We start from the raw sequence: 9294 nt of genomic DNA, 5'->3' as shown, positions 1-9294 counted from the left end.
GTTGTTACGTCTCCTTTTTCATTTCTAATTCTATTGATTTGAGTCTTCTCCCTTTTATTCTTGATGAGTCTGGCTAATGGTTTATCAATTTTATTTATCTTCTCAAAGAACCAGCTTTTAGTTTTATTGATCTTTGCTATTGTTTCCTTCATTTCTTTTTCATTTATTTCTGATCTGATCTTTATGATTTCTTTCCTTCTGCTAAATTTGGGGTTTTTTTGTTCTTCTTTCTCTAGTTGCTTTAGGTGCAAAGTTAGGTTGTTTATACGAGATGTTTCCTGTTTCTTAAGGTAGGATTGTATTGCTATAAACTTCCCTCTTAGAACTGCTTTTGCTGCATCCCATAGGTTTTGGGTCGTCGTGTCTCCATTGTCATTCGTTTCTAGGTATTTTATGATTTCCTCTTTGATTTCTTCAGTGATCACTTCGTTATTAAGTAGTGTATTGTTTAGCCTCCATGTGTTTGTATTTTTTACAGATCTTTCAAAGTGCATTTCTGCACCTTCTCTTCTTTCCTGCTCCAAGCTCTCCTTCTACTTGGCTGTGCAAGCAATCTAGTGTTAGTCAATGGAGGTGAGCAATCTCATTCTTCCTAAATGAAACTGATCAGTACCATCATGTCAACTAACCTAATAAATAGATCCTGTCTCACGGAAATTAATGGGAGCAGTCAAAAGCCGCCTGCAACTCACTCATTCAATGTATGTTTTCTGAGCACTCAACATGTGTCAGGCAGGAGGCTAATTAGTGAGGCGTTGCAATCAATCAATCGATGTGGTTGTTGCCCTCATGGAGCTGATATTCTAGTAAGTGGAAATAGACACCATATCCACCAAAATCCCACCTTCAGATACATATTTTTAAATTGCATCTGCAATGAAGTGAAAGGGAAGGTTTCATAAAGAGATTATAGCAAGGGACACATCTTGAGGAAGTAATGTGTAAGCAGAGATAGGATGAATAAGCACATACAAGGCAAAAGTGGAAAATGTAGAAAATAGGTTCAGCTGGACGGAAATCTTATGCAAAATTTTCTCAGGCGTAAAAGAGCTTGGCGCATGTTAGGATGAAAGAAGAGCTACAGAGATAGGTATAGACATTTTTGGTTTGGGCCTTTTGTTTTGAAAGCTTCTTTAAGGATTCTGAACTTTAAGAAGGAATAGATCTTTGCATTAAAAGATTACATTAAAAAAAAAAGATTACACTCCTTCCTTTCAATAGAGAGAAAAAGATGGAGAGTGTCAAAATGGAAATGGGAAAACCAATTAGGAGAGCATATCATTATTTATGTGAAAAATTTATACTAGCAGTATAGAAATAAAGAAAAATAAATAGAAATGAATATATTTGAAACATATTCTGGTGGCAGAATCAACAAGATTGGCTAATAAATTGTACATAGAGGGTGAGGCAAAAGGGGTTCCAAGGTTGCTGCTAGGTTTCTGGGATGGACATTTTGGGGTGGAACTATCTAAGCAGATTTTAGAATCAGGGTTGACCAGTAGTCTTTTGAACTTAAAGCTCTTTTCTCTGTTAAATAACTTTTCAAAATGTCATTTTCATTTCCAACCAGATAGGGAAGGGGTATAGAAAGTTGAATGAGAAGGAGAAAAATAATACCAATATAAAAAATAAGTCCTTAAATCCAGTGAGAATGGGCATATCTCTCCACAACATAAAGGTCTTAATTCTCATATAAGGAAGATTTAAATTAAATAAAGCATAATGGTTATACTGTGGTAAATGGATTTGGAAGGGTGAGAGTTGTAACTGGAAAACCACTTAAAGGTTATTGCAGCAGTCCAGGCAAGAGAGGACAATGGCCTAGGGCTCTGGCAATAGAGATGGACAGATGGATAGATTGGAAAGAAATAAAATTGATAAGACTTGACGCTCCTCTGGTTGAGAAACATGCATCCATGATTGTCAGTTACAGACAGTGTCACCCAACCATGTGTAATACTGGTGGTTAATTCTTGAACTATAAACCAACAATAACATTAGTGATATCTCCATACCATCTTTTATAGGAGAATGCACTTTTCTAGAGGATGATATCCCAGCTGTAGCTGCAGATGCTATTAAAAGATACATTTGATGCCTATGGCACTTTGCAAATTGCTTGTATAAACATTACCTCCCCTAATCCTTAAACCAGTTTTGTGGAAATAGAATGACTGTTCATACTTTTTCAGTTAAAAAATACTCAACAAACAAATAAACAAACAAAACCCCTGAAGTTTGAGAGGCTGAAATACTTTTCCAGCATCAAAGATCTAGATTAGAACAAAGCAGAGCTTCTGGAGTGGTCTTAAAATATTTCCAAAAATTCTTTAATATTCCTTCCTTCAAGAAGAGGACATGAATACCCAGTCCTGAGTATAGACAGAAAAGCTATTGAAAATAAAATGAAAGTGATGGCGTGACTCTGAGACTAGGTTGTGAAAGACACTGGCATTTCCTTTTCCCACTCTCTCTCTCCTTTTGATCATTCACTCTGGGGAAGCCAGCTGTCATATTGTGAGGAAACTCAGGCAGCTTATGGAGAGGCTCACATAGCAAGAAACTAAGGTTATTAGTCCAATAGTCAGCAAGCAACTGAGGTCTGCCAACACCCATGCCAGTGACTATAGGCTCTGGCCAAAAGCTTGACTGCAAATTCATGAGGCTCTGTGCCAGAATCACCAGCTAAGCTGTTCCAGATTCCTGACTCTCAGAAACTATATGAGGTAATAGATGTTTGTTGTTTTAAGTCGCTGAACTTTGAGGGTAATTTTTACACATCAATAGATAACTACTGTAGCCTGGGTCAGAATGATCCTCTCATTTCTTTTCCTCACAACTACTTCCAAAACCATGATAAACCATGATTTTGATTCTCACATCAGCTGGTTGGTAAAGGCCATGGCTGCAGTCATAATTCCAATTAATCACATCACTATTTAATCTCCTTTACATGAGCCAGGGTCAGGTGAAAATATATTAATTCGGGGGACATCAACTTGCAGAACTCTATTCTAACGCCACAAATTTCTTTTGTTTGATTTATTTGACTGGCAAAGTGCTTTTGAACATCTGCATTTGCATATGTTTAGGTCAGGCATATAGTCCCCAGTTCATATGGTCCCTGAGAGTCCTTAATTTTTCACTCCAGTTAGATGGCCTTGCACATTTAGATTATGGGCCTGGTTTCAGGATGTATTTTATAACCAGATTATCATAAAAATGTCATCACTGTCTTCCATAAAATGCTCTAGTTCTTTTAAAAAAAAATTTTCCCCCAGCTTTACTGAGATATAATTGACATATAACATTGTATCAGTTTAATGTATACAACATGTTGATTTGATACATTTATATATTGCAAAATGATTACTGTTGAATTGGCTAACACCTTCAACAAGTCACATAATTACCATTTCTTTCTTTTGGTGACAGCATGTAAGATTTATTTTCTTAGCAACTTTCAAGTATGTATATAATACAGTATTAGTAACTATAATTACTATGTTGTACATTAGATCCCCAGGACTTATTTATCTTATAACTGGTCATTTGTACTCTGACCAATATCTCCCCTTTCCCCCTGCTCCCCCAACCTCTGGTAACCACCAGGCCAGTCTCTGTTTCTAAGAGTTTGATAAAATGCCTTACTTCTAAGGAATATCTACCCATGAGGCCCCTAGAACAGCAACTAACACATTGTAGTCCCTCAATAAACATCTCACATAAGTAATTCATTGGTATGATATTCACTTAAGAAGAACATCAACATGGTGGAACAAAAACTGTGAGTGGCGGTGTCCTGTTTTTTTTTATCATTTTTACTTTCTCCAGGAAGCCCTAAAGCCATCCCTGGTCCCTGCTTTTTAAAGAGACACCAGTGAATTTCTTTTTATGACTTATGAAAGAGGACTCCTCATTTCTTAAAAGTATTCTGCCTATTGTTTGTTTTTTGGTATCATGTTACAATAATCAATAGTATCATGGGACATTCAAGATAGATGAGAACTTAAAGCTCAAACACAATTACTTTTATATCGCCTGACTTGGATTCAGCATATTAGATCTATAAGGATATATGTGGGTTGAAAATAATTTTGCGAAAATGATTTTATTGTGCCCCTAATGCCATGATCGAAGAAAAATCTTCAGCCATGGTAGCATTTCACTCATTCCACCAGTAATTAGAACAGCTATTTATACAGAGTTGCAATAATGACTTAATTGGATGAATAAATTAACAAGCAAAGAAAGAGAACCGTTTTATGCAAATAACATTAACACCAACTTTTAATTGAGCACATAGGTATACAAAATAGGCTACTAGCAGGCCTGAAATTCTTTTAGTAACTATCGGAGCACAACTGATACATACGTATATAGATAGGTGGGTAGCTAGTTGGATGGAGAGAGACACTGTTTTGGGTACCAAACAGGTATAAGACATAATCATGTTCATAAACTCACAGTTGATCAGACACCAAGCAAATTTCGAAAAAGAAATAAAAACATAAATAAATCATATTCTAAAGAATTAAACATTTAATGCTAAAGGAGTTTGGAAAATGGATTATGTATCAAGGAAATGTGTGGGAGAAGTTTGGACTTCAGCAGGGCTAAAATTAAATGTTGGTGAAGGACAAATGATGATGAGGGTTAGGACATTCAACACAGGAGTAAAAAAAGGTAAGAGAAGAGACCTGGATATACATTTGTAAGGCTGTATCAAGAGAGCCTTCTGGGGCTGGAGCAGACCGAATTTGTAGGAAAGCCATAGTAAAAGGCAGGTTAGTGTCACATAACCCACAAAGCTGATTGAGGAGCAGGAAATTCAGTCTGAGAAAAAGGAGGAAATCTAATAAGTTCTGAGAAGGCAGTGTGAGGAAGAGGCCCACCGCTATCACGAATAGAAAGGTAGAGTCTCAGGAAATGGATAGATCCTTAATGTTTAGACAAACAGGATGATCTCTTTGTCATGTGTTTTAATCAGCAGCTCTTCCACACAGGAATCACCTGACCAGAGTATCACAGGTTTCCCTCCACTGAGTGTCACAAGTTCCACCCTCTAAAGGGTGACAAGTCATTCTTTCAAGTGGATTGTAAGGTTGTGTATATATAAAAGAAAAACTACAGTTTGAACAGGATAGGAAATTAAAGTGTCAATTGCTTAGCTTGTGGCTGGTGAGCTCCACCCCCATAACTCCTTGGTGTCCTCGTTAGAGTCAGAATTTTCGTTAAAGTGAAAAGTGTTTGGCCAGATCAAGAGAGTGGAATAGAAGGAAGTGGAGCTCACCTGGTCCCACAAACAACAACCAAAATACATCTACACGTGGAACAACTCTTACAGAATATCTGCTGAACGCTGCTGGCAAAGGAGCTCATAGAACCAACGTTGTGGGAAGGATGGCCAGGTGGCCAGGTGGGACAGAAAAAAAAAAGGGCAGGCATTTGGGATGGGACCTGCACCCTTGGGAGGGAGCTGTGAAAGCTGGGGGTTCCCTTACCCTGTGAGGCCCCTTCACTGGCAGGGAGATCAGCCAGGACAGAGGGGGCTTGGAGGAGAGTGCAACAGCTGGTTTGCGGTGAGTGGAACATAGAGACCTGCATAGGGAGTACTGGCAATCTTGCTGCAGTCTCCAGCCCGAGATGCATGTCTGCTGGTGTGGGCAGGGGCTGGGCACTGAGGCTCAGGCTTCGGAGGACAGGTCTGGGGAGGGGACTGGGGCTGGCTGTGCAGAGACAGGTTGAGGGGGCTGGAGTGTGGTCCAGGTGGCAACGGGGGTGTGCAAAGGAAGGAGTCCGGGTCCACCACTGAGGCACCATTGTTAACCTTCATGCTTCAGGTGAGGGGTGGAGCCTGCCAGAGCAACCTCATTCTCCATGTGCTCACAGCGGGCACAGCTCCACCTCTACGAGTTCTGGGAGGGTGCAAGCACCAATGGGTTGGCCACATGCAGAGGTGGGGCTGAAATCCGAGCAGATGCCCAGGGGCCGAATGACTTGGAAGCAGGGCTGAAATCTGAGGGTCCCAGCAGTTGTGTGGATCTATACCTATAGGCAGCTTTGCAAATTCAGTGCCTGCGGGACATGTGAGCAGATTACTGGTGCTCCCATGGGTGGGGCGGGTTTGGCAATAGAGGTTGCAGGCTTTGTGGGTGCACATGTAGATGTTGGGCCAGGGTCAGTTCTGACTTAGTAGCTCCCATGGCAGTTCCAGGTGTGTAACTACAGTGGTCACAGAGCCTGACCTCAGCAGTTCTGCACCAAAGGATCTGCACTAGTAGTTTTGAGAGCACAGCACCTGAGGGTCACCTGGGCTGACTGCCTGAATTCCCATGGTTGAGGCAGGGCTGAGGGCAGTGCCAAAAACAGTGTACTTGGTTAGCTTGCACAATGGGTGACAGATGACCCCACAGAGTACACTTCCCAGTGGACAGCTCCTGTGGAAGAATACTCAGTGGCTCTTCTCCTAGTGGGAGCACTCTAGTCCCACCTACCTCACACTGAAGTTCAGAAACAGATCTGGGGACACCTACTTCAACAACTAAGGACCAGACCCTGCCCCAAATAGGACTGTGTCAACCAGAGAGCAAAGAGGAGGCCCTGCTCAACATCCAGTGCAGGCTCTGGTCACCATAACAACAATCACACCCCTATCAAGGGGATAAGGGCTAACACACACTGAGGAAAGACGTGGCAGGCATCCATACTAAAAACAGCCCTCACACAAAAAGTATTAGACCTACAGAGGCTACACAGGGATACTCCCACATAAAAACACCCCTGCAAGATCACAGTACATAACCATTTCTCCTAAACACACAGAGTCAGAGAAATATAAGTAAAAAATGTAGAAGCAGAGGAAACACTCCCTATTAAAAGATCAAGAGAATTCCCCTGAAAGAACAAACAATGAAACAGACATCTCCAGTCAACCAGATTCTGAGTTTAAAACGGGGGTGATGTAAATACTGAAGGAATTAAGACAGGCTATCAATAGAAATGTAGATTACTGTAAAAAGGAACTAGAAACTATAAAGAGGAGTCAATTAAAATTAGAAAACTCATTTTCTGGGACAAAAGCTGAGCTAAAGGCAATAAATAGCAAACTGGATAATGCAGAAGAATGAATAAGTGATCTAGAATATAGAATAATGGAAGTCATCCAAACAGAATAGCAGACAGAAAATGGAAAAAAAATGAAAGCAATATACAAGACCTATGGGATAATATAAAGTGTGCCAATCTATGCATAAGAGGTATCCCAGAAGGAGAAGAAAGAGAAAAGGGGGTTGAAAATGTATTTGAAGAAATTATGGTTGAAAACTTACCAACCTAAAGAAGGAATCAGATATTGAGGTACAGGGAGCACAGAGGATCCCAAACAAGAAGAACCCAAACAAACATACATCAAGACATATTATAATTAAAATGGCAAAAGTTAAAGATAAAGAGAGCATTCTAAAGGTAGCAAGAGAAAAACAAAGAGTTAATTACAAGGGAACCCCCATAGGCTATCAGCTGATTCCTCTACAGAAACGTTGTAGGCCAGAAGAGAGTGGCAAGTTAAACTGAAAGTCCTGAAAGGGAAAAACCTGAACCTAGGATACTCTACACAGCAAGATTATCATTTAGAATACAAGTAGACATAAAGAATTACTCAGACAAGCATAAACTAAAAGAATACAGCAATATTAAAACTATCCTAAAAGAAACATCAAAAGGTCTTCTCTAAATAGAAAAGAAGCAAGAATCTATAGGAAAGAGAAAGTAACAACTGGAAAACAAATCACTTTAAAAGGATAAACATGAAGATGTAAAGGAGGACATCAAAAATCACAAAATGTGGGGGAGGAGCGTAAGGAAGGGTAGATTTTTATTTACAATGTGTTTGAGCCTATATGACTAGCAGTCTAAAGCAAATATATAAAGTATTGGGTTAACATACTTGAAAAACAGGGAAACCACAAATCAAAATATACAACAGATTCACAAAAAACAAAAATAAGAAAACACAAGTATAATACAAAAGAAAACTGTCAAACCACAAAAGGAAAAACAAAAACAAAAAGAAAGGAACAAGGAAGAAATACAAAGTCAACTGGAAAACAAGATTTAAAATGGCAATAAATACACATCTACCAATAAGTACACTAAATGTCAATGAACTAAATGCTCCAATCAATAGACACAGAGTAGCAGATTGGATAAAAAAACAAAAGCCTACAAGAGACCCGCTTTAGGGCAAAGGACACACATAGATTGAAAGTGAGGGGATGGAAAAAGAAATTTCATGCAAACCAAAATGACAAGAAATTGGGGATAGCAATACACATATCAGACAAAACAGACTTTGAAACAAAGGCCATAAAGAAAGATAAAAAAGGGCATATATAATGACAAAAGGATCAATACAAGAAGAGGATCTTACACTCATTATCATATATGCACCCAGTATAGGAGCACCCAAATACATAAAACAAAAGTAACAGACATAAAGGGAGAAATTGACAGGAATACAATAATAGTGGGAGACTTTAACACCCCACTCACATTAATGGACAGATCTTCCAGACAGAAAGCCGATAAAGCAACAGAGATCCTAAATGATACAATAGAACGGTTAGACTTATTTGATATTTTCAGGATATTACATCCCCCCCAAAAACAGAATACACATTCTTTTCAAGTGCCCATGGAATACTCTCTAGGATTGACCACATACTAGGACACAAAACAAGCCTCAACAAATTTAAGAGGATAGAAATTATTTCAAGCATCTTTTCTGACCACAATGGCATGAAATTGGAAATCAACCACAGAAAGAGAAATGAGGGGAAAAAAAACGGTTACATGGAGACTAAACAACATGATACTAAAAATCCAATGGGTCAATAATGAAATCAAACAGGAAATTTAAAAATACTTTGAGACAAATGACAATGAAGACACAATCAAATAAAGTCTATGGGATGCAGCAGTTATTAGAGAGAAGTTCATTGCAATACAGGCCTTCTTCAAAAAACAAGAAAAATCTCAAAAAACAACCTAACCTTAAAAGAATTACAAAAAGAAGAACAAACAAAACCTGAAGTCAGCAGAAGGAAATAATAAAGATCAGAGAGGAATAAATAAAATAAAGATTACAAAAACAGAGGAAAAACTCAGTAAAACCAAGAGCTGATTCTTTGAAAGGGTAAACAAAATCAACAAACCTCTGGCCTGGCTCACCAAGAAGAAAAGAGAGAGGACCCAAATAAATAATATAAGAATGAAAGAGGAGAAATAACA

The sequence above is a fragment of the Physeter macrocephalus genome, chromosome 1 (genome assembly GCF_002837175.3).
Source record: "Physeter macrocephalus isolate SW-GA chromosome 1, ASM283717v5, whole genome shotgun sequence".
NCBI classification, from domain to species: domain Eukaryota; kingdom Metazoa; phylum Chordata; class Mammalia; order Artiodactyla; family Physeteridae; genus Physeter; species Physeter macrocephalus.
Note: the sequence above shows the minus strand (reverse complement) of the source record.